Here is a 23,629-nt window from a genome sequence, read left to right on the forward strand (position 1 = left end):
GTCTTTCATTCTACAGTTAGGTGCTAAGGTTGGTGATAATGTGAGGGGGGGGGGGGCAACAGATGGAGTGGGTGGGGGGAGCATGGGGCGGGTGTGCTAGCTAACGTCTAATTGCACTCAGGGATAGTGGTCTAGGAAAGGTTGGGAACCACTGTTGCAGAGGGAAGTGTTGGTAAGTGAAGTGATTATCACTTTAATATATCCATTTAAACGAAAAATTTTGTTTTGGTCAAAAATGTTTACACAAAATCGAGTTACATAAATAAGAGCTGCTATCACAGTAATACACGTATTTAGTGGGGCTTTTTGTCGATAAAGTCTTGGTGTTGGTTGGGTTGGATTGTTTGGGGAAGGAGACCAGACAGCGAGGTCATCGGTCTCATCGGATTAGGGAAGGACGGGGAAGGAAGTTGGCCGTGCCCTTTGAAAGGAACCATCCCGGCATTTGCCTGGAGCGATTTAGGGAAATCTCGGAAAACCTAAATCAGGATGGCCGGACGCGGGATTGAACCGTCGTCCTCCCGAATGCGAGTCCAGTATCTAACCACTGCGCCACCTCGCACGGTAACAGAATGTTCAATGCTAATTATTTCTTGATGTTTTTAAAGACATATCTGGTTTTTCTGTTTTCGATTTTGTCGTCCACGCACCGTCGTGAGCTCACCGTTGATTCCACTTCAGAACCTGTTGGGCAAAGTTTTTTTACATTGCCCTTGTTGACGATGGTATTTCAGAAGCGCAAAAGAAAGTTGCCTCCAGAATTATCTACTTCTCAATTGTTCTTTCTTATTTGTGTTGAAAATAATAGCGGCATCTCTCTCCTCTTCTGCGTTGTAAGAATATGCTATGATGTAGTAACAAGACTTACAAAATACTGAAACAAGGTACCAAGCAAGAAAACGTCTGTTTGAACACTAGACAATCCACTACTGTATACATACACGCAGGGAGTAACCTATGCGGAGCTAACAAGAAAGTGACTCCAAAGTACGCGGCTGGTCCGTGATACCCTAAAACTGTTTGCTGTCAGGTAACCGGAAATTCTCTTGTCAAAATACCTCGCACACTATACCAAACGATTCCTATTATGATCGCTTAAAGGTACTGACAAAGTAGCTTCTTCGAAACAACTGTCAGACATTTGCTTAACGTGAAAATATTATCCGTGGTGTCATAGACCACTTCGTGTACTTCATGGTTAATGGTTTAGGCTGTTCACAAATGTTTCTGTGGATCTTCTCTGATGTATTGATGACTACTACATCTCTCAAGCTCGCTATGGTCGAAATGTTTCTTCACGGCGAAGTGCGTCGAGTTTGGCTTTGAAGTAACGAATTGAAGTCACACGTGCTCTGATCTGGAGGCCAGGCGATAAGTTGCTCAGTGAATACTGAAACGTAAAAAGGTTATTTCCAAATTTTGAAGGGAAACTAATCTCTTCAAACGTAGACATTACTGCTGCTCCGCCATATATTTGCGGAATGTAACAGAGGTCAAATGACCGAAGAACTGTTGTCAGTTGCAACAAGTATCAAACTTTGCGGCGCGATGAAGAATTAAGCAACGAATGCAAAGCGCGTCAGACTTTTATGCCAGATCGCATATGCTACACGACACGGATTCGAAAGAGAGTCACACGATTACCCGTCTACTAATACGATTAACGCTGCTGCCTCACTGGGCACAATTCAAAGTAAGCCGGGCACTAATGAAACGGCTACTGGGATTTACGACACAAGCCCGACTACATGCAGACACTCAACGAATAAATGGAATCAATGATTGGGAAGACAATGCCGGTTTTGAGCGTGGAAAACACCTAGGACGAAGGACGAACAGGATAAGCGACATGTGAAATAATCGCACTACTCGTGCAAGCCACGGCAGCGTACCAACGTGAAGCAACAAAAGGGCGAATACTATCGGAAGCACGCCAGGTAATTTCGCGACCTATCGACCCTGTACACGCAACCTAATGGCGCAGGTAATTGCATCGTAAGCACAGCTCTTTGTCTGGCCAGCAGGTGGTGTGGCAGTTACATGCACATGCCAGCATGTCTCTATGAGGGACATCGACACTGTAGTCCGCTATTTGAACATCTCGTCCGCTTGAAACTAAATTAGCACAAGGAGGATTAAGCTGCACAAACAAGTAATCATATACAACGACAACATCCTTTATACGTGACCAATAACACTGAGTTATTTCAGTACCCGACAACTTGAACCAAATAGCGTGTGGATGGGGAGGGGGGGTTCGATCCTCAGCCGATCTTTCTATTTTTGTGACTAATGTTGGTTTTCACCGTAGCTATAATTCCACGTCAAATTCACTAGCGTAAATAGATTCATTCGGAATGCATCTCCTACGGGCTTTCCTTTTTCGTGCACTACAGTAGACTATCAAAAGTAAGCGTAAACGAAGGTAGTTTTCCCAGTAGCCTTGGTCAATTAAGGTCGTAACTGCGTTACCTATACATTGCGTTGCGTACCTATCGGTCACTTAAGGTCGTAACAGCGTTACGTATGTATTAGGTGTGTTGCATACCTACCTGGCATTACCTCATTTCGAACGCTTGTTCAAAAATGTTCAAATGTGTGTGAAATCTTATGGGTCTTAACTGCTAAGGTCATCAGTCCCTAAGCTTTCACACTACTTAGCCTAAATTATCCTAGGACAAACACACACACACCCATGCCCGAGGGAGGACTCTAACCTCCGCCGGGACCAGCCGCACAGTCCATGACTGCAGCGCCTGAGACCGCTCGGCTAGATCGCTTGTTCACGAAAGCGTTCAGTGTCTTACTAGATTCCACTACAAACCGGTAAGTGGTGAACCATCTAGAAGCTGAGTGAGGATATATGAAGGGTTGTGTAACCCACACAAAATTTTTGTTCTACATTGTTATCTCCCTGTCTGTTACTTGAAAATAAACAGTACTTACACCAAAATTTAAATTGCCAATGTTCAATTCAGGGTTTATTCAAAAACTGTTGATTTGTAACGTTATATAGAGTTATTTAGTAGTAAAATGAAAAATAAACAATGAAACTTTAATCAAAGCATTAGAAAAAACAAAAAAGGTAAATTTTAAAATAACAGAACACGAAAACATATCTAACACTACTCCAATAATTCGCTGACTGTGTGTTTCTGTTATTCAGAAGCAGCTTTCGCACTCATCCATAATAACAAGAAACTATGTCCGCCCCCGGTAGCTGCGTGGTCAGCGCGACGGAATTTCAATCCTAAGGGTCCGGGTTCGATTCCCGGCTGGGTCGGGGATTTTCTCCGCTCAGGGACTGGGTGTTGTGTTGTCCTGATCATCATCATTTCATCCCCATCGACGCGCAAGTCGCCGAAGCGGCGTCAAATCTAAAGACTTGCACCAGGCGATCGGTCTACCCGACGAGAGGCCCTCGTCACACGACATTATCATACAAGAAACTATTATCTTTTATCATGATGATGAATGTTCTATTGAGTACAAAGAAACAATAATAATTATAAATATTTTTTATGTTTGTGCATATAAGCTGTACTTGCATCAAAAGTAATTGCTTTGGTTACATAAGATCGCAAAAGTTACGCTAATTTTTATTACTTATATTTTGTGAGGATTTAAAATACACAATGTACTAACGTTCAATGATGTGTGGTTCTAATTATGTGCAAAACAAACAAAAAAAAGTAGTTTGCTCCCATTTTCTCTAACAAGTTCATTGTTCTTTTCCTACTAATACTATCGGTAAGTCTACCATTTACTGCGTCATTTATGTACTGCACCAAAACTACTGAATCATAGTTCCGGTGGATCACAACTCTAGTTATTACTGAAATTATGTATGTATGCATGCATTAAAATTGATGACAGACAGTGCCACACGTAGCAAAACCGACTTCATTTGGTGTCTCCTGAAAAACCTAGGTCTGTCTGTTACTTGAAAATAAACAGTACTTACACCAAAATTTAAATTGCCAATGTTCAATTCAGGGTTTATTCAAAAACTGTTGATTTGTAACGTTATATAGAGTTATTTAGTAGTAAAATGAAAAATAAACAATGAAATTTTAATCAAAGCATTAGAAAAAACAAAAAAGGTAAATTTTAAAATAACAGAACACGAAAACATATCTAACACTACTCCAATAATTCGCTGACTGTGTGTTTCTCTTATTCAGAAGCAGCTTTCGCACTCATCCATAATAACAAGAAACTATGTCCGCCCCCGGTAGCTGCGTGCTCGTTTCTACACTGCGCAAACATCTGCGTGATGTAATACTCACAGACCGAATGGTAAAATCACTTGCAACGAGAACTTGCTAAAGCAGTTCACATTCAGTCAGTCAACGGCGTGCATCTTTACCGAATGAGTGCAACATGTGTTCGGGTACTGCCAATGTACTAGTTGCCAGTGGTTTTGGCTTAGTAGTGTATAAGAAGCCCAACGATAAATCTGTGATTTAGAGTACTCGGTTTTCGTACGACCGTTTCGGGCAACAGGGGAGTAAGAAACGAGAGCAAGGTTTCTGTCCGCGCGCCGTAAATCAGTGCGAGTTAGTGGCTGAGACAGAAGAAACTGTTGTTCGATTTTCCAACTCATTGGCGATGTTGCTCGGGTATCAAGGGTTGGCGACCGCCGGTCGATCTCCCCCCCCCCCCTCGCTGTGTGGCCTGGGGAGAGAGAGAGAGAGTTAGCCCTAATTAAAACTTGTCGACCACCGCGCCAGGGGGTAACCACTAAGTAACGTGACCCCCCCTTCGACTTGCTCCACCCCTGTGGGCACCGCCTGCTGGGATAGGCGTGGCATGGCGAACATATCTAACAGATTGTACTCCTAGACAGGGAGCTGCCCCGTCAGAGAAAGGTTTTGTGAGGTTTCAAAGTGGTATCTGACGCTGACTGGTACATTCCAATACGATCTAAGTGGAGGCACTACTTGGCTAATCTGACTTACGTACTGAAGAGCACATGGGAAGGACAATATCAGACTACGGCCGTGTCATGTTACGTTTCCTTTAACGTACAAAGAGTTAATATAATATTAAATATAGTGACTTATGTTACATCTACATTAATACGTAGGCATATACACCGAAAGCCACTTAACAGTGTGTGGCGGAAGGTATATCTGGTACAACTATCGTATTAAACCCTTCCCTATTCCATTCCCGAACGAAAAAAATGGCAGTCGAAAATCTTCCGTAGGGGTTCTAATTTCTCTAATCATTTCGCGAGATAAGTATAGTGTTGCCCGCCTGTTCTAGGAATATAATTATGCTCTCTGAATTCGATAGATCAATGTGGAATGATTTGCTACCTAACGTGCAAAATTGCGACTTCCCTTTGCATGCAGTGACTTCGCTGCTGTTAGACACTACCATCCGACGCATGGATTACTCCAACGAGTACGCCGTAGATTGGAAGAAGGCAGCAGTTTGCTAATCAGTGCGGATATTTGCCATATATGTCGCGTGGCGTTGCGGAATGTATCAAACACTTACCAAATTTTGCCGTACTATTTACAACACGTTCACATAAACTTTCCTATTAATTCTTACAATTTAATAATAATTCTGCTTTATCGTCAGTTTCAATTTACAATGGGCCTTTAAATTAGTGCTGGTGTTAATGATCGTGTTGTCGGGTTCCCAGTACTGAATCATTATTACGAAAAGGACGTTAGTGGGAGACATCATTAGCTCAACGTAACTGGGATGGACGCGCCCTCTTTTAGGGAACCTCCGGGCTAGTCGTCCAGAAGTTATTTAGGGAAACCATGGGAAACCTTAATCAGGATGTTCATGTCGCTACTGGAAATCCTCTTTTCTGAAACGGATATCTAGTGTCGCTGACTACTGTGGCTCCCCGTTTGTTCGTATTTTCAGTGGGCAGCAGCGTCCTTTACAGTTATATGCTGTAGTTAAAGTAATGTATGCTGGTCGCATAAATACTACACGAAAGTTATTTGTGAGTATCTGTACAACCGCACAGTCGCAAGAAACTGTCCTCCTCCAGTTTCCCCTCTCTCCATTATTTTCCACAGATACTGTAAAATGTTTAAAAATAGAACGTTAGCGATAGTAGCCTATATATATATATATATATATATATATATATATATATAAAGAAATAACAAATGAAAGCAAAATTTCGAAATTACTGCGAGGAACTTATTTACAGAATAAGTGGAGTGGTCGAAAGGAAGCCTTTCTGAATTTCTGACTTCAAAATCGGGGATGTTTTTGCTTAATTGAGTGTTATCCAAGAGAAAAAACATTTCGTTCAGTGATCCGCGAGTGAATCTCGTTATTAACCACTGGTTTCGTAGCAGAGTGGTGGGTAGCTACAGATAAAATTCGAAGGTCCATGGACAATGGTCGTGCACGAAGTACGCGCTCTGAAATCGTGATGATGGTTGGTTTGTGGGGCGCTCAACTGCGCGGTCATCAGCGCCCGTACAAAGCCCCAATTTTGTACATAGTCCAATCTATTCTCTGTCACGGATGACGATGATGACACCACAGACACCCAGTCCCCGGGAAGAGAAAATCCCCAACCCGGCCGAGAATCGAACCCGGGACCCCGTGATCCAGAGGCAGCAGCGATCAGACCGTAGGTCGCCAAGACCACTCTTATGGGCTCAGAATACATGCGAAATCATTATGTTTCCCTAAAACTTGGAGCTGCAATTGAGCATAATACATTGAAAACAAGTACAGTCAACATCTTTCCGAGTCTGTACCAGTGACAGTAGAGGCTGTGATTTTAGTGAAGACTGCAGCACTCTTCTTCAACAATCCTCGGGCAAATTACTTGTTTCTCCTGCAATAAAAAACTTAACAGTGAAAGAGTTCTATGTCAAATTTCGCACAGTGTTTGTGATTAGTTCAGCGGTAATATGATCTCTGTAAAGCACAGACTGATGTTATCCATTACGCTAATTGTGACATAGTAAGTAGGCTGTTTTATGTGTTATTACAGTATGTTGGCAGCCCTATATAGCGTTCTGCATTAATAACTGACAGCGCTGTGTGCACTCTATAAGAGAGACTGTGGCAGGTTGGACTCGCAGTTGGAGGTGAACAGCCAGTAGTGATGGAAGTTGGGAGTGAGTAGTGAGCAGTGATGGATTTTTGCAATGTTAGCGCGAGTGAACGGTCTGATTGTGTATCCGTCGTGGAGATTTATTACTGATGATTATATATATCTATTTTTAACTGGTTGGCTCTGAGCACTATCGGAATTAACTTTTAAGTTTTGGGGGACTGATGACATCAGAACTACTTAAACCTAACTAACCTAAGGATATCACACACACATCCATGCCCGAGCCAGGATTCGAACCTGCGACCGTGGCGGTCGCGCGGTTCCAGACTGTAGCGCCTAGAACCACTCGGCCACTACTCCGGCCGGCTGAAATGGTAGTCACATGATTAAGCTAATATCTGCTAAATACATTGTTTGCTCTGCAACAAAATCTTTCCTTTGCTAACCACACGCCTTTCAGTAGTTAGAGCCTACAGTAGTTGGAATCTTTTATTTAGCTGGTTTTATTGGTGTTTGCTGCCTTGCTGTAGTTCGTGTAATGAAGATTTTCTGTGAGGTAAGTCACTTATGAAATGTATGGGTTATTGTTAGGATTTCTTCTTATTCAGGGCCATTCTTCTGTGTTAATTATTTGAGCAGTCAGATTGCGTTTGAGCTGCATTTGTCAGGAATAATTTTGTGAGTGTTGAAATGATAAAAATAAGTAGAAAGAATGTAGGCTCGTTATGTTCAGTTTCACTCAGCAGTTTCAGAATTAAATAATGTAGAAGTTTCACCGTCTCACTTACTGTAATTTAAGTAAAAAATTCATTTAATTGAGAAGTTTCAACATCATTTGTATTATGACGACACTGCACATAAAAAAAGTTTACAGGTTCTTGTAGCACTTCCTATTTCATGCCACACCAGATTTAGTTATTAGTTCATTAAGTACTATCAAAAGATTAAAGAATTTCAATATAATTTATGAAAAACATAGTCTGCTCTAACAATGTCGCAGAAATTATTTCCGAAACTACCTTACGCGGAGAGAATCTCGTTTCCGCAAAATACCGTTCGAGGGATTAATGGTTAGTGCACGAGTCATTTTCTGGCAGTCTCATTATTTTTATTTGTTTGTCGTAGAGGTGGGTCTGCGAAGTAGTTTAGCTCGCTCGCGTTTACGAGCTGCGGAAGGTTGGTCGTGATGGAAGGGTGGGGGAGACGGCTGCAGACGTATCGCCTTTCCAGAGTGCGGGGTAATAAACTGCGGGAAAGGGTAAGGAGCAGCCCTCCAACTTTGATCCCGTTGTGGAACTTTGCCCCTTACTGCTCTCGTTTAGTCTCCAATTGACGCTTATTAAACTTGATAGGAACGGCACTGATACTTCGGATTGGAAACTGCGATCATTTCGCATCGTTTTAGGGAAGACCTTTCTCCGTTCTCCCGTCGTCGTTGCCCCTGAGATGTTTTTGTTTTGCCCACTGCACAGGGAAGTTCTGTGGCTAGTATCGCCGCTTGTCTACAAGGTACACTTGAAAATTTCGGAGAAATTGACTAATTTTAAACGAAAAATCCATGCTTATACTAGGAATGCCCAATGCCTCCTAAGGTTAAGAACAAACAAAGCCTTTTTTATCAATACAAATCATAAAAATTGCTTTCCAAAATATTCGCCTTAAAACTGTTGTACACACTTAGCATGTTTTCGAGTCTACTCCAGAAACTTTGTTTCCGCTCTGATGATCGTGCCTTAAAAAGTTCTGGGAAGATTGCACAGCCTCTCGAGGCGAGATTGTGAAAATCGCTATCCACGCATTTTTATTTGACGTAAGGCAACAAAAAGGCGTCGTTAGGCGATAAATCAGGTGAAAACTGGCGATGATAGATGAGTCGATGTTTCCTCCGGCAAATAATCAATGGTTTGGAAAAACTGGAAATTTGTGGTAAGGACGTATGGACCAAACTACTGAGGTCACCGGTCCCTAAGCTTACGCACTACTTAATCTAACAAACTAACTTATGCTAAGGACGACGCACACGAATATATATGCGCCCGAGGGAGGACTCGAACCTCCGACGGGGGGAAGCCGCGCGGACCGTGACAAGACGCCGTAGACCGAGCGGCTACCCCAATGGTTTGGTCTGCAACGACTCGAACCTAGACAGATGAGCTCGATGCCGCAAAGCAAACCCGCTTACGGCGATACGCTGAGCCAACGTTGCGTCACGACGCTCACGGGCATAGGCGTCCGCAAGGGAGGACCACCTCCTGGAATCTGCGGTACAGAAGCCTCTGCCCCCACGTGGTCTACACGCTAGCTTCTCGCTGTCGTCACCGAACATCCGTTGTATTGCAGAATGGCACCAACCCTAGTTTATAAATATTTTTACCAAGTGACGTAGCAATGAAGTACAAAACTTCATTTCCTTACAAGATTAAAAATTTACCTGCCATTTTTATGAAATAATAGAAGAGGAACGAAATTATGGTAACAGTTACAAATTAAAAACTTAATAACAATTCATTCACACTCAATAAAAGTAGAAAGTAAATGACTTGGTTCCTGTGTGTACATAACATGCGTTTATATGAAGACAGTAACTGTTCTCGAAAGAACAGATACCATTGATGACCGTACAGCTTCTCTAGAATAAATGATAATTAATTGAAACCCTCAACTGCCGACAGGTGTTGTTGATATACCTGGATGGGGACAGTTGAAAATGTGTGCCCCGACCACGACTCGAACCCGGGATCTCCTGCTTACATGGCACATGATCTTTTTTTTCCATTTTGTTCGTTGTTGAACGATGTGTTTGGTCGTTGCGGATGTCACATGACATCCGGTCAAGTTCGTTTTGTTGATCTTTCTACTCAGTATTTTATTACAGAGGCCAACCAGCTCTCTGACCGAACACGCTGAGCTACCGTGCCGGCTCTTTTGTTCGTTGTATCTGTTCGGGGCGGACGTCGTAAGACATCCGTTTTAGTTCGTTGTTGATCGGTGAACTCAGTTTTTTTTATTGCAGAGGGCAGCTAACCCTCTGGCCGAATACGCTGAGCTACCGTGCCGGTTCAATCTGAGCAACCGAGGTGAATAGCGCGACTGCAGGGACTTATCTCTTGCACGCTTCCCGCGAGACCCACATTTCCAGCTGTCCACAATCTACATACGTAATGTTCCTAATAGATATTTGCCCATCTACTCATTACTCGCGCTCACTGAGGTGACGATTCCCGTGGGTCTCACGGGAAGCGTGCAATGGATAAGTCCCTGCAGTCGCGCTATTCATCTGTGTCCTCGGTGGCTCAGATGGATAGAGCGTCTGCCATGTAAGCAGGAGATCCCGGGTTCGAGTCCCGGTCGGGGCACACATTTTCAGCTTCCCCATCGACGTATAACAACACCACCTGTCGGCAGCTGAGGGTTTCAATTAATCATCATTTAATATGCGTTTATCTGCTTTTAGTCCTTGAAAATGGACAAACTAACATGAAAGACAATGTCATTCAACCACAGTTTTCACCCTTTACCATCGACCTTTCGTAGTGCCCAAACAGTAGTAAGATTCCTGATTACAACCCGATTTTTGAAGTGTTCCAAAAAATTAGAATCAATAGGAGAACACCGGCGATTTTTTGTAGTATTCAAGCACTTGTCACTTTTCAAGAAAAGCAGGGAACAGTGGACGGACTAAGTTTTCTTTTATTGGTCTATTAATTTAATATTCTGATTTTACGTACCTTGAAACGGACACAGTCAAATGTTTCAATTTTTGTTCGGTTTCTAACCTTCTCACAGGAAACAATAGGAATAAATAACCGAATATCTGTTATTTCAGAAACCGGTTATTTTGAGCGATTTTAACAGTAAGGTTAAACTGACGTCGAAAAAAAAACACATTATAATCGAAAGCCGGTTGTTACAGCGATAACCGCCATCCCTACGCGTGGATCGCGTAAAGTAAAACAGCAGCCTGCGTCCTACTACGGCGCTTAGCTGTCAGGGTCCGTGGGTCGAGTCCAGCCTTCCAGCACCACCTGATGTCAGTCTGAGCTATACTACAAACTACTGGATGCAAGAAAGGGTTTGTACAGCTTCGGAGCGGCTTCTGATTCACCGAAACCCACCATCTTCCAACAGAACTCACCAACACCTTCTGCAGACCTGTTGTGTGGTAGCTGATACTGTCATGACAAATGGTGAGTAGTTCGCAGTCGTTTATCCTGATTTCATCGATTGCTCATTGCAAACAAATTGCTATAAATCGTTCAGAGGATCGGACGACGAGATCTGTCGCAATGTTGAGTTACAACGTCACGATGATCGAAGTCTTACGTGAAAAACTTTCACGTGGAAGTTCCATTTTTCCATGTTAAATTGCCACTTAACAAATTTTAAAACAGTAATACCTCACCTTAACAGCGCCGTGGTCGTTTGTCAAAGCCTCGTACGTAAACAAAACGGCAAAGAATGAAAATATTTTCCCCGATATGGGTTATGAATGAAACTTCCCATTTGAAATTCTACAGAAAATTAAATCCACGTGTGGTTGCTCAAAGCACTATACGCGCTTCGGATTCATTTTTGATCCTCAAAAAGATGTCATTCTGTGTAACAATGGTATTTCATGGCATCGTGAAAAACCATTTGCCAATAAAAATAAGTTAATATGTTTAATATTCGACCTTCAGCATATGTAGCCTTGGAAACTCAAAACCTTAATACGTTGATCTTATTAGTCTCAGATTATTCATTCATAGACTAATGAAATAAGCATTATTAAGTAATAAAATGCGACAAACTTTTCCTTTAAATGAGAATTATTAAGCGATAAGCTTTTTCTTTCATTATTTTGTGTGCCGATGTCAGCGAAAAATTTTTCGAAAAACTCTGAAATTATGTGTAAAGCTTGTTGAAATTGACTAAGTGTCCTCATCCCTCAAATGCTGGATGAACAAAGTTTGTGTAATTTCAGTCGCGTAACTTACGCTTGCTCAAGGCATAGACAGTTTCTAACTTTAATTACTAACTTAGTAGGTCAAACCTTTAACGGAAGATTATATTCGATCAGAAACTACATGAAATACTGTAAATCAAATATTTCTTGCCCCCTAGTACCCACATACTAAAGCAACAGTTGCGTGAAAGTATTAGAAACGTGAAGGAGTAGTACAGTAGGAAGTGGCATTTGCAAATGCAGTACAATCAACGAACTATAGCCGACATATTTGTCTTGTGAAACCCAGTAACTGTATTGATATAAGGTAATTCTCATTCACTGTTCGGTCTTCGTTGCACATTTTTTAATTGGATTACATGTTTCGATCACTCAGGATCATCTTCAGACCCAAAACGAAGTAAAACTAAATACGTACCATCTAATATTTACAATAAGTAGAAAAAAGGAATTGTACATAAATGTAAAATTTACGTAAGTAATTTCATAGGCAACCAGTCTTGTCTACACACAATCGTATATTAGAGTACTGTTTTTGCAATTGTGGTCCATGTTTTAAATAGATATATGTAGGAGGTAAGGAGAAGTGGCGAAGGGAGGGGAAAGGGAAATGAAGTGACGCTGATTAGGGAAGAGGGGAGTGAGGGGTGATGGGGATGTCCTGAGTTTCAAGTAGGGGTTTTGCCGAAATTCCAGACCATATAATTACGTAAAAATTCTCGTTAAAGTACTAATACTGTAGAAAAAGGATACGTCAAATTTATGTGGCATAAAATAGTAAAATTATAAAATTGAGCGAGGAAAGAAGGCAGGGGAAGGGGGATAGTGGGAGGAACGCTATGGGTTCGAAAAGGGAGGGTCTTATACAAAAAAATATCAACTATGTAAAAAAAACCTTCTGTTAAAATACCAGTTTCACTTTTATAATTTATTGTTTCATACTCTTTACTACGTTTTTAAATTTTTAAAATATTTAATGACACTCATGCAGGTCTAGATCCTGTACATAATTCCACCTCTTAAGTTTTACGATCTTTATGTCTTTTACTACTTATGGATCCATTGTTCTCGGCCTATAGTTCAATATTTTAACGAAAAAAATTTTATGCTATTTTTAATACTTGCAGAGTAAGGCACTATGGTTTTATACCTTCAAATGTTCCTACGTATCATCGTAAAATATTAGATGGTCGTATTTAGTCTTCACGGGTTTGGCGCCGATCATGTTGTGCGAATTCCACAACGTGATCCGGCAGTGCCGGCCGATGTGGCCGAGCGGTTCTAGGCGCTACAGTCTGGAACCGCGCGACCGCTACGGTCGCAGGTTCGAATCCTGCCTCGGGCATGGATGTGTGTGATGTCCTTAGGTTAGTTAGGTTTAAGCAGTTCTAAGTTCTAGAGGACTGATGACCTTAGAAGTTAAGTCTCATAGTGCTCAGAGCCATTTGAACCATTTGATCCGGCGGCAAACCCGTGAAGACTATTTACACGATATCCGCCGGGAAAGCTTGAAGAGCATTTCTGGTACATATTTAACTCTACTTTGTTTTAGATCTGAAGATTATTGTGAGTGATCGAAACACATGTATGTGTAACTGAGACTAAACAACAAATAAGATTTATCTTACAATTAAAAATATCTTATTCTCAACTAAAATTTGCCCGTTCGAAAGACGGAGTTACGCAGAAGTTTTTTGTGTCGTTTAGAGTAAAGAAGTAACCTAGAAACTGGCAAGAGCGTAAGTTCCTCAGCCCCATTCACTCGCGAATGGATCTACTGTGTTGCAAACTTGGGGCAGCTGCTCGAAACTAAAGGTACTTCTGTGGGACGACTTATCCCCTTAGTTGAGAACGGAGCTAGCAGGGCTCGCATGAGAAAACCCCTTCGAGTCTGTAGAGCCCTTCAACTTCCCCGCAACACACTGGCGTCCCAAGGAGCTGGCGCCGCCTCATTACGCCAGCCAAGAAGCGACTGCGAGGCTACGGCGGCGGGTATATTATACACCAGCTCGGGGAGCACTCTTTATTCTGCGTGCAGATAAGCGTCGAAAAAAGCTCCAGTTACTTAACTTGATGGAGTAATTTCTCACTTATATCGGCTATAAAGTAGCTCACGACACCGCAACTACTTCCATCAATAATATACTATTCTAATTTTCTACATCTACAACTACATGGTTACTCTGGAATTCACAATTAAGTGCCTGGCAGAGGGTTCATCGAACCATTTTCCTACTACTACTTTACCATTCCACTCTCGAATGCCGCGTGGGAAAAAGGAACACCTAAATCTTTCCGTTCGAGCTCTGATTTCTCTTACACTACTGGCCATTAAAATTGCTACACCAACAAGAAACGCAGATGATAAACGGGTATTCACGGGACAAATATATTATGTGACATGTGATTACATTTTCACGCAATTTGGGTGCACAGATCCTGAGAAATCAGTATCCAGAACAACCACCTCTGGCCGTAATAACGGCCTTGGTACGCCTGGGCATTGAGTCCAACACAGCTTGGATGGCGTGTACAGGTACAGCTGCCCATGCAGCTTCAACACGATACCACAGTTCATCAAGAGTAGTGACTGGCGTATTGTGACGAGCCAGGTGCTTGGTCACCATTGACCAGACGTTTTCAATTGGTGAGAGGTCTGGAGAATGTGCTGGCGAGGACAGCAGTCGAACATTTTCTGTATTCAGAAAGGCCCGTACAGGACCTGCAATATGCGGTCGTGCACTATCCTGCTCAAATGTAGGGTTTGGCAGGGATCGAATGAAGGGTAGAGCCACGGGTCGTAACACATCTGAAATGTAACGTCCACTGTTCAAAGTGCCGTCAATGCGAACAAGAGGTGACCGAGACGTGTAACCAATGGCACCCCATACCATCACGCCGGATGATACGCCAGTATGGCGATGACAAATACACGCTTCCAATGTGCGATCACCGCGATGTCATCAAACACGGATGCGACCATCGTTGTGCTGTAAACAGAACCAGGATTCATCCGAAAAAATGACGTTTTGCCATTCGTGCACCCAGGTTCGTCGTTGAGTACAGCATCGCAGGCGCTCCTGTCTGTGATGCAGCGTCAAGGGTAACCGCAGCCATGGTCTCCGAGCTGATAGTCCATACTGTTGCAAACGTTGTCGAACTGTTCGTGCAGATGGTTGTTGTCTTGCAAACGTCCCCATCTGCTGACTCCGGGATCGAGACGTGGCTGCACGATCCGTTACAGCCATGCGGATAAGATGCCTGTCAACTCGACTGTTAGTGATACGAGGCCGTTGGAATCCAGCACGGCGTTCCTTATTACCCTCATGAACCCACCGATTCCATATTCTGCTAACAGTTGTTGAATCTCGACCAACGCGAGCAGCAATGTCGCGATACGATAAACCGCAATCGCGATAGGATACAATCCGACCTTTATCAAAGTCGGAAACGTGATGGTACGCATTTCTCCTCCTTACACGAGGCATCACAACAACGTTTCACCAGGCAACGCCGGTCAACTGCTGTTTGCGTTGAGAAATCGGTTGGAAACTTTCCTCATGTCAGCAAGTTGTAGGCGTCGCCACCGGCGCCAACCTTGTGTGAATGCGCTGAAAAGCTAATCATTTGCATATCACAGCATCTTCTTCCTGTCGGTTAAATTTCGCGTGTGTAGCACGTCATCTTCGTGGTGTAGCAATTTTAATGGCCAGTAGTGTACTATTCCAATTTTCTACATCTACATGGTTACTCTGCAATTCATACTTAAGTGCCTGGCAGAGGGTTCATCGAACCATTTTCATACTACCCTCTCTACCATTCCAATCTCGAATGAAGTGTGGAATAAAGAACACCAAAATCATTCCGTTCGAGATCTGATTTCTCTTATTGTATAATGATCATTTCTCCTTACGTAGGTGGGTATGAACAAACTATTTTCACATTCGGAAGAGAAACTGGGCGATTGAAATTTCGTAAATAGATCTCCCCGCAAAGACAACCGCCTTTGCTTCAGTGACTGCCACCCCAATTCGCGTATCATATCAGTGACACTGTCACCCCTATTGCGTGATAACACGAAACGAGCTGCCCTTCTTTGCACTTTTTCGATGTCCTCCGTCGATCCTATCTGGTAAGGATCCCACAACACGCAACAATATTCCAGCAGAGGACGGACAAGTGTAATGTAGGCTGTCTCTTTAGTGGGTTTGTCGCATCTAAGTGTTCTGCCAACAAAGTGCAGTCTTTGTTTCGCCTTCCCAACAATACTATCTATCTGGTCTTTCCAATTTAAGTTCCTTGTAATTCCTCGGTATTAAGTCGAATTGACAGCCCTTAGATTTGTGCGATTATCGTATACCCTAAACTTATCGGATTTCTTTGAGTATCCATGTGGATGACGTACTTTTTTAGTATCAATCGCCACTTTTCGCACCATACAGAAATTCTCTCTAGATCATTTTGTAATTGGAATTGATCGTCTGATGATTTTGCTAGACGGTAAATTACAGCGTCATCTGCAAACAATCTAAGTAGGCTGCTCAGATTATCACCTATATCATTTATATACATCAGGAACAGCAGAGGGCCTATGACACTATCTTGAGTTTCGGTCTCTTGTTTAATTTTGTCTGCAGGAAAGTTAAAAAACCGAAGAAACTGCAAAGGAATGCAGTAAGACCTGCACAGACTCTATGACTGGTGCATGGATCGGCAGCTCACTCTCGAACGTAAATAAATATACACTGAGAGGACAAAAGTAAAGGGACAGCGACAGAGACATACAGCGTTAGTATCGCGTATACAAAGTATAACAAGGCAGTGCACTGGCGGAGCTGTCATTTGTACTCCGTGATTCGCGTGGAAAGTTTTCCGACGTGATAATGGCCGCACGACGGAATTAACAGACTTCCAAAGTGCAGTGGTAGTTGGAGCTAGACACATGGGGCATTCTATTTCGGATATACTGGGTGATCAAAAAGTCAGTATAAATTTGAAACCTGAATAAATCACGGAATAATGTAGATAGAGAGGTACAAATTGACACATTTACTTGGAATGACATTGGGATTTATTAGAACCAAAAAAATCAAAAGTTCAAAAAATGTCCGACAGATGGCGCTTCATCTGCTCAGAAAAGCAGTAATTAAGCAATAATTAGCACAACAAAGTAAAAAAAAAAAAGCAAAGATGATGTTCTTTACAGGAAATGCTCAATATGTCCACTATCATTCCTCATCAATAGCTGTAGTCGAGGAATAATGTTGTGAACAGCACTGTAAAGCATGTCCGGAGTTATGGTGAGGCATTGGCGTCGGATGTTGTCTTTCAGCATCCCTAGAGATGTCGGGCGATCACGATACACTTGCGACTTCAGGTAACCCCAAAGCCAATAATCGCACGGACTGAGGTCTGGGGATCTGGGAGGCGAAGCATGACGAAAGTGGCGGCTGAGCACACGATCACCACCAAACGACGCGCGCAAGAGATCTTTCACGTGTCTAGCAATACTTTTTTTCCCCTAATAAAACCGCATGTCATTCCAAGCATGTGTGTCAATTTCTACTTCTCTATCTACATTATTCCGCGGTTTATTAAGTTTTCAAATTTATACTGACTGTTTGATCACCAGGTAGTTAGGGGATTCAACAATTTGAGATCCAGAATTCAACATTCTGAGATCCAGGGTGTCAGAATGTCAAGAATGCGCCGAGAACACCAAATTTCAAGCATTACGTCCCACCACATACAAGGCAGTAGCCGAAGGGATAAACAACTAAGAGCAGCGGCGTTTCCGTAGAGATGACAGTGCTAACAGATAAGCAACATTGGGTGAAATAACCACAGAAATCAATGTGGGACCTGTGACCAACGTATCCGTTCGGACAGTGCGGCGAAATCCGGCGTTAACGGGCTAGGCAGTAGATCGACGCGGGTGCCTTCGCTAACAGCACATCGCCTGCGGCAGCTCTCCTAGGCTCGTGAGCTTGTCGGCTGGACCCTAGACACTGGAAAACCGGTTTCATTTGGTAAGAGCTGATGCTATGGTTCGAGTGTGTCCCACACAACAGCAATGGATCCAAGTTGTCGACAACGCAAGGTGCGACCTGGTACTGCCTCCATAATTATGTGGGCTACGTTTACATGGAATGGATTGCGTCCTCTGGTCCAACTGAACTGATCACTTACAAACTGATTAATTTCGGCTACTAGAAGAAGATTTGCAGCCTTCATGAACTTCATGTTCCCAAACAACGATAGAATTTTTATAGATGACAATGCGCCGTGTTAACGGGCCACAATTATTCGAGATTAGTTTGAAGAACACTCTGTACAATTGGAGCGAATGATTTGTCCACCCACATCGCCCGGCATGAATCCCACCGAACATTTATGGGACGTACTGGACAGGCTATACAGGCAGCATAACTCAATATTTTTGCGGGGGACTTCAAATGACTTGAGTCCACGCCACGTAGAGTTACTGCAATACACCGGGCAAAAGAAGGCCCGATACGATAGTAGGAGGTATCCCTTGACTTTTGCTATCTCGGTGTAGATATAAATGTAGAAATCGGCACAGACACTATTACTATAGTACCATGCGTAAATGAGCACGTATTCAGTTTCCCGTTCGCCCGCAGAATACCCGTATTTAGGGAGAAAACTCATCATCTTTGTGAGTATGCTACGAAGCACACGCTGCCATTATAGTCGATGTGTGTTGCGACAGCAAATCAAGAGGTCTTTAGCTTTCATCGGATAGGTGTCCTGATTTTTTTGTAAAGTTTTCTCGAATAACTGACGCTCATGTTTTATTAGGCAAATCTCTTACGGCATCATAGGTACATACTGAGGAACTGAAAAAATTTAACTTCGTTGTTTGCTTGGACTTCTCAATCACGAACAGGACTTACAAAATATACAAATAATCTCTCCTTTACATCCAATTAGGTCAACTTTCCACCAATCAGCGCATTGAAATATTATTCTTCCAACAATTCAGCGCTTGAGATTACGAGAAACGCTGGTATTGTACACTTTAATGAACTATAGTATCAGTATATTTTGCCCTTGTTAACTAAATTAGGTTTAAATATCAATCACGTATCTAAAATGAAAAGCCTTTATTTATGCGGAGTTCTTTTTGCCTGGCAAAAGTCTGTTTTTCACAAAGTGTTCTGGCTACATACAATCTCCAGAAATTTAAGAAATTTCCTCGTCAATCAAAACACTTCGTGAAGAAACGAATTCGTGTCCGACATAAACCGTGCGAGGTGGCGCAGTGGTATCTTCCCCCAAATCAACCCAACCTAACCTAACCCAACGGACACACAAGAACAACGTACAGTAAAACGCTTTTCATTTTGGGTAAGTGACAGATATTTAAACGTAACTTAGTTCACAAGGGAATAGTATAGTATTTGATATCATGATGTAATGGAGAATACAATACCAGCATTTCTCGTAATCTCAATCACAATTTTTCAATATGCTGACTGGTAGAAAGTTGACGTAACTGGATATAAACGAGATATTATTCGCTTAATTTGGAAGTTCTATGCGTCACTGCGCAAATTTGTTATCTTGGATGACGGTTGTACGCAGATACTATATTGTTCTGTGCATAGTAAATCCGTGATTATGTAAAATATTTGTTGAAAGAAACATGGCTGAACTGAAGTGTACTGTGATACTTAATGAATCCATGTGGATATCTACTTTAAGCCCAATATGAGCAGGGACCGACGACCTGAGCAGTTTGGTCCCGTAAGACCTTACCACAAAAATTTAAAATATAAGCAGGGAAGTTGGGCGAGAAATGTGTAACTGATGCAAAAAAAATCGCATCTGTGTAAGAAAATGTCGGATTTATACGGTATTGCAATATTATCAGTTACGAAAAGAAATATAAATGTTTGTGAGATACTACTAAAAATCTTCCTAAAGTAACGAAGTAAATGGTTCAAATGGCTCTGACCACTAAGGGACTTAACTGCTGAGGCCATCAGTCCCTTAGAACTTAGAACTACTTAAACCTAACTAACCTAAGGACATCACACACATCCATGCCGGAGGCCGGATTCGAACCTGCGATCGTAGCGGACGCGCGGCTCCAGACCGTTGCGCCTAGAACCGCTAGGCCACCCCGGCCGGCAGTAACGAAGTAACTTCAACTACTTTTCTAGTAATGTAACCAATTCCGGTTAACTGTTTACAAAACAAATATTTACGTGGCTGTGGACGCGAAATCTCAACGCCTGTCTTACGACGGTTGGTCTTGCTCATAGCTGTTTAGTCGGTGTGGGAAAAACGTTACATCGAAAAAGTGTCTGATTTTACAACACCTACACGAAAGAAATATTTGCTGACGTAAGTAATAAATGAAAACGTTTTGTTAAACTGAATATCATGTTGAAGAGTACAATACAGGGAATTGCGAAAAATATTAAAGCTAGAAATGTAATGTACGCCTGTCAACGCACGTGGCGATTGTTAAATTTCGCAATTTCAGTGTAATACGCGCACCTAAAAATACAGGATTAAGTGAGGTTTTTTATTTTTTATTTCTTTTTTTTCAATGAATATTTATACTGTGGATAGCAACATTATAAAATCAAGATTTGTTATCTTCGCTGCAAGGTAAGTTATTCCGCGGAGAGAAGTGGACTGAAACACGATAAATACTTTAGCGGGAAGGACAAGACCGCAGCTGATTTACTTATGGAGCGAGTGGCCAACAGTTGTGGACAGCTGATTTGTGCCATGTGGTAAATATTGTAATAGAGCGTTTACGCCTGAACGTGAAATAGCATATTTCAAAATTCGAATGCGTTAATAAAGATATTTCAGTTGCGGCAGCGGTGGGTGCCTTGTATTCCAAATGCCACAGCACGAAATAAAATAAAAAAAGTGGCCTAAAATGCTACTAACCGAGCGAGTACTCTGGACGGTTTTCCAGTGTTCCGCAATTTTTAGACCTGAGGAGGAGGAACTGCATGCTATGCTCCTATATTGGATACAAGGGGAGGGCTGACCTCGAGGAAAGACTGAAGTTGTTTCTCTCGGTTGAAGAGTTTTTCCTTATCAGAAACACCAACCGCCCCCGCGGACAAGCAACGTTCATCCCCAGCTCCTTGACGTGGGGGGAGGGGTGGAGAAGAGACATGATGCGGCTGCATCGATCAGCTAGCGAGCACAATGGAAGGAGGGGTGTGGAAACCCGCACAAAAGCACACCGATATTGACTCAGTCGCATTGTGCACGGAATCTTCAATACAGTAAATGGTGCTCCCATGGCACAGCATCCTGAAAAAGAATTCCGACGTACAACATAACAGTTCAGTTCACTATTTTCATTCCAACATTAATACTCCTTGCTTTAACAATAATGTAGCCTTACACAAGAATAAGTTAGCATAATTTACACTTAGTAAAGTATACTTTTCAGACACATGTTTCTCTGCTTACTCCAACAATTACAGATTCTTTTCTATCCAACAATTACAGATTCTTTTCTATTTTCAATTTCTGAGATCACTTATGAGTACTTGGTATTATTTCATTCCCGGTAAGTCTTTGATGTTTGCTTCTATTCAGTACATGAAATACGAAGACAATCCTCTGATTGTACATAATTTAACGATTCCTGTCTTTTGAATTCGTCACGGTTCAAAAAATTCGATGTTAGTATTTGTAAGAAGCAAAGGCAGCAACAACAAGCAACAGAGGTATCGCCTCTTTTACGCCATAAGAAGAAGTAAAGAAATATAAACAGTAAAGAATTAAAGACATTACCTGTAAGTGGTCATTGATTTATATCAATGCAGCAAGTTGAAAATTTTTGCCGGACCAGGATTCAAACAGGGGTCTCCTGCTTACTAGACAGGTGCGCTGCCCACTACACCATCTAGATACAGTGGTCGCCTGAACCACACGGACTAGCCTAGCGCACCATAATTCTCAACTTATACCCCACACTATTGATACAGCGCCCCTGCTTATTAGCTTCATTACTCGCGGCATCTCGCCGATTCCCATAAAAGTTCGACCTTGGTATGCATCAGCACCGAAGGGATCACTGGTCGTCGTTGCCTTTATTATGTATGTGGTCTCTGTTCTTCGGAACACACATATAAAGGAATATCTTTGGTTCAAATGACTCTGAGCACTATGGGACTTTACTGCTGAGGTCATCAGTCCCCTAGAACTTAGAACTACTTAAACCTAACTAACCTAAGGACATCACACACATCCATGCCCAAGGCAGGATTCGAACCTGCGATCGTAGCGGTCGCGCAGTTCCAGACTGTAGCGCCTAGAACCGCTCGGCCACTCCGGCCGGCAAGGAATATCTTTGCAAATATTTGTAACACCTTACGACACTAGTATCTTTATCACCAATTAATACAATAGATATCTTTATGTCGTGCTTGTCTGGCTGACTTGTACTTTTCATGAAGAAATGTGTACTGTATGAGACTGTTTCCATCATGAAGGTGATTTCATTTCTGTTTGGAGAACTACAGACGAAACTACAAAACACAAAGAACACTACTAATACTTACGTTCAGAGACAGAAGTAGAAATACAAGGTAGCGAACGGTTTTTTGCTGTACTGGCGCAGATAGTTTTCGCAAATGTGTAGTGGACTGCACAAAGCGCAATGGTATCTCGCCGACTGTATGGCGACATAGGTTCATCGGACACTAGGCAGCTCAGGACTGTAGGGCACTCACTGATGCGAAGATACTGACTTGCGGTATAGCTTTGCCTGCCTCACACTAAGTTCGCTGGTCAAAATACACACATCAAAAAGAGTTTTGCATCACCTCGGTTCCGAGAGTTCCGGAACCTCTACAGAAAATTGGAATAGAGAACGTAAACATCATTTCCGCCCTTTTTATTGCTCATGAAAACCACACATTTCATGTTGTACCATCATACAGCGACACCTGAAGTGGTGGTCAAGGCTCATGACACTACCCGAGGCACTTGCTGCAGGGTCAGTTACAGCAGCAGCCTTGTCACTAACTCCTACAGCTGCCACACCAACCTCAACCGTGTGTTCGAATTTCATTATTTCATTACCATCTCCATTAAACCATTTAATGACATCGGGCCACCTCTCAGAGCGGCTCTGTAGTTGCTGCCGTACACACAGAAGTTTGACAAACAATGCACGGTCTCCCGTCTCGATAGCCATATTGTTCACTCACGTTACGGCTTGTCAAATGACAGCGTGGATGTCATACCGTCATGTAAACAGTGTAGAGTGCCAGATTTGCCCCTGGTGGTCAAAACTGGAACGATTTTTTTCAAAAGGGCTCTGAGCACTATGGGACTTAACTTCTAAGGTCATCAGTCCCCTAGAACTTAGAACTACTTAAACCTAACTAACCTAAGGGCATCACAAACATCCATGCCCGAGGCAGGATTCGAACCTGCGACCGTAGCGGTCGTGCGGTTCCAGACTGTAGCGCCTAGAACCGCTCGGCCTCCCTGGCCGGCCGATTTTTTTCCCCCCCAGCGTCAAGTTTCGCTGCCATACGATAATTACAGCCCACATTGGATCTCAGTGAGTAACTTCACTGTAATTATAGCTTCCCGGTACTTTATTTGATTGGTAG

At 42.5% G+C, this 23,629-nt stretch overlaps 1 protein-coding gene and 1 non-coding gene across 3 annotated transcripts in view; one reads left to right on the forward strand and one right to left on the reverse strand.

Annotated features, from left to right (window-relative positions):
• Positions 1-23,629, reverse strand: part of LOC126169332 (spastin) — a 487,567-nt gene that overhangs the window by 92,096 nt on the left and 371,842 nt on the right. The window lies entirely within an intron of this gene.
• Trnat-ugu (transfer RNA threonine (anticodon UGU)) lies at positions 10,337-10,410 on the forward strand. Its single transcript has one exon. It is a non-coding gene; the product is annotated as a tRNA-Thr (tRNA).

The sequence above is a fragment of the Schistocerca cancellata genome, chromosome 1 (genome assembly GCF_023864275.1).
Source record: "Schistocerca cancellata isolate TAMUIC-IGC-003103 chromosome 1, iqSchCanc2.1, whole genome shotgun sequence".
Lineage (NCBI taxonomy): Eukaryota > Metazoa > Arthropoda > Insecta > Orthoptera > Acrididae > Schistocerca > Schistocerca cancellata.